Source organism: Dipodomys ordii, unplaced genomic scaffold (assembly GCF_000151885.1).
Source record: "Dipodomys ordii isolate 6190 unplaced genomic scaffold, Dord_2.0 Scaffold61, whole genome shotgun sequence".
Lineage (NCBI taxonomy): Eukaryota > Metazoa > Chordata > Mammalia > Rodentia > Heteromyidae > Dipodomys > Dipodomys ordii.
The window spans coordinates 137,846-141,534 of NW_012267277.1; positions in this window are offsets into that span (position 1 = coordinate 137,846).

Consider the following 3,689-nt stretch of genomic DNA (forward strand, 5'->3'; position numbering starts at 1 on the left):
TGAAAACACCACAAATGAAAGCTATATATATATATATATATATATATACACATTTTTTTGTTGTTGTTGTTGGTCGTGGGGCCTGAACTCGGGCCTGGGTGCTGTCCCTCAGCTCTTCAGCTCAAGGCTAGTGCTCTACCACTTGAGCTATAGTGCCACTTCCAGTTTTCTGAGTGGCTTATTGGAGATAAGAGTCTCAATGGACTTTTGTGGCTGTGCTGGCTTTGAACTGCGATCCTCAGATCTCAGCCTCCTGAGTAGCCAGGATTACAGGCGTGAGCCTCTGTATACCTCCTCTTTGTTGTAAAGAGGAAAGTGCACACTTTCTGATTCTTGGATTCCAGTCTAATTGTGATTCTGGATAAGTTATTTAACATGTTGCTCAGTCTCAATTTCCTTACCTTTGAAAACAAGCATATCTGCTTTATACGATCTTTGTAAAAGTAGACAAAATGTACCTGATGCAAATGTCATTCAATAAGTTTTCACTTCTGTTACTTATATGGGGTAGTCATGAATTCTCTGCCCAAGGTAATTCTTTTTCATTGTTTAGAAGGCATCCACATTGGAGTATGTCTTTCCATGATAGATACGCTTCTAAGTAGTGTAGGTAATTGTGTTTTGGTATTAGTAATAATATCTATCACTAGACACCAAAACCAGAAGCATATTCCTATTAGCAAGATTTTGCCCACAGATACACATTCCTAAGAGAAAGGAAGGCAAAAGCAAGGGCTGCCAGCTTACAACATTCCTTTTGAATCCACTTTCTGCTTCCTATTACAGGTGGAATCTCATTTTAATGAATACCATTTTAAACATCTGTTTCAACACAGTGAGGTTATTTTTGTGTGCTAACAGATGGGCTGCAGGAACTGTGCTTTGTTGACTTGGCTAAAACCAATTCTAAAAAAATGAAAATTCTTTCTTTACAAGTACTGTCCCTACAGAAATAAGTTTTTTTGAAAGTAATTATATTTGTAAGTGATATTCCTTGGCCTTAGCTAGTTTCAAGAGAACAAACCAAGGTGCTGAGTAGGCAGCACAATTGCAAGGCAGACTAGATGGCAAAAGAAAATAAAAGGGAAATGGAACAAAGCCTTCAAGTTAGATCTCTTAGAAAGTACAAAACTTAAGCCAGACATCAACTTATGAACAACCCCTTCTGTGATGACCTGTTGCCCATGTTACCTCCTTTAAAAAGCCCCTCCAGTTCCCTCTAAACATCTATGTCAGTTCTCTGCTTCCTGAACTGCCGCTAGTCTTGAACCCAAGTAGTGGAATTTAACAGCAGTTGTCCTGTACCTTGAAAGGTAAGTTTCCTGCTCAGTCCCCTTTCCCTCAAGGCTGTGAGCTCAGAGCACTGGATCAAAGATGGGTTCAATTTGTACATGTAGTTCCTAGCACAGAACTTACTACATAGTAGATATTTAATTACTGCTCATGGAATTTATTATTATTATTTTTTGTTAGCCATGGGGCCTGAACTCTGGGCCTGGACGCTGTCCCTCAGCTCTTCAGCTCAAGGCTAGTGCTCTACCACTTGAGGTACAGCGCCACTTCCGGTTTGTTCTGCTTATGTGGTGCTGAGGAATTGAATCCAGGGCCTCATGAATGCGAGGCAAGCACTCTACCACTGAGCCACCTTCCCAGCTCCTGCTCATGGAATTTAAAAGACATAAAAAAGTTCTGATAGGACTGAATTCGTATTTTTACCTAACTTGAGTGACCCCTGAGAACAAAACCATGTTTCATTTCCTCAAGATTTGGTAATGCTGATGCTTACTGCTGCATGTAAGTTGGGGAAAAAATGACCTACTGAAATTAATGGTCAAAGTTAATAATGCCAAAGTCAATGTTTTGACCTTTAATTTCTTTCAGGTCTTTGGTGCACATACAAATCTATTAACCGTGCTGTTAGGTTAAACACGAATGTTAGGTGACTAAAATACACTGCGTACTTTCAGAAGACCTAACCTAAGTAAGGGCTCCTAACTTTATTCCTGAGAGGGTCAAAGATGAGGTTCCCCAAACAGGGACTTCGGAGGGTTTCACAGACCACCAGGTCTGGCGGGATGCTTGGGGGGATTACCTAAAAAAAACAAAAAAAACAAACCTGGGCCCATTACCCAGACTGTGAGACTGGATTAGGAAGAAACAGTCTGGAGTCGTTGGTTCATGCCCATACTCCTACCTCCTCAGAAGGCTAAGATCTGAGGACTGTGGTTTTAAGACATTTCCCTGGTAGGAAATGTCCATGAGACACTAACCTCCAATTAACCAACAAACGGCTGAAAGTGGAGCTCTGGCTCAAGTGGTAGAGTGTTAGCCCTGAAAGGAAAAGCTCAGGGACAGTACCTAGGCCCTGAGTTCAAGCCACAGAACCAGCACACACACACACACACACACACACACACACAAACACACACACACACACACAAAGATAGATAGGTTGGTACCTTCTGCCAGCATAATGTCTCAGCCCAGGTTGGGTAACAGCCAGTGTAAAGAGGCTGGGGTTTCCAACACCTGAACCCAGGCGCCCTGCTCTCAAAGCTGAGAGTAACCTAGGAATTTCCCCCTAGAGCCTGGCTTCTGCCCTCCACTCTGACTTCCCGTGGAGTATCTCTGCTTCCGGTTAGTGGTCCAGGCACCCACAAATCACAACTCCCTGTGACATGATGGGTCAGTCATCCATAGCCCTAGCCACGTGTCCTCTCTCCATTTCTGCCACCCCAGCAAACTTTTCCTTTTCCTTTTTCTTTTTGGCGGTTGTGGGGCCTGAACTCTGAGCCTGGGCGCTGTCCCTCAGCTCAAGGCGAGCGTTCTACCCTTTGAGCCACAGCGCCACTTACCACTTTTTCTGCTTATGTGGTGCTGAGGAATTGAACACAGGGCCTCATGCATGCAAGTTAAGCCCTCTACCACTGAGCCACCTTCCCTTCCCCAGTAATCCCAGAAAACTTTTAAAAGGAAAAGGAAGCCCAGCGGTGGTGGCTCATGCCTGTAATCCTAGCTACTCAGGAAGTTGAGATCTGAGGATCGAGGTTCAAAACCAGCTAGGGCAGGAAAGTCCATGAGACTCTTATCTCCAATAAACCATCAGAAAACCGGAAGTGGCGCTGTGGCTCAAGTGGTAGAACGCTAGCCTTGAGCTGAAGAGCTGAAGGACAGCGCCCAGGCCCAGAGTTCAAGCCCCATGACCGACCAAAAAAAAAAGAGAGAGAAGGAAAATACTAAATCTTAAATTAAAAATGTTGCCCTATTCTGGTCTTTCCAGTGTGGCTTTTAGAATGATGAGGCAAATCTCTTTCCCTCTTTCTGAAAAACAAGTTTACCATCACGTTCTAATTAAGGCAAACGTCAGAGGCTGCCATGATAAAGAAGGGCAAATATTTAGGAAAATAAAGTAGTTATTCCTTACAAAGGAATAAAACATAAAATATGATAAAGGCAACCAATTCTGCCAAAATATATTTCCTATTAGTAGAATCCATCAAGTGTTTTTTTTTGTTGTTGTTGTTTTAAATGCAATTTGTCCTCCTTATGCTTAGTAAACACAAGGCCCTGAGTCCAAACTAATACTGCAAGAAAAAGGGGCAGGGAGAAAAAGAGAAAGAAAGAAAGAAAGAAAGAAAGAAAGAAAGAAAGAAAGAAAGAAAGAAAGAAAGAAAGAAAGAAAGAAAGAA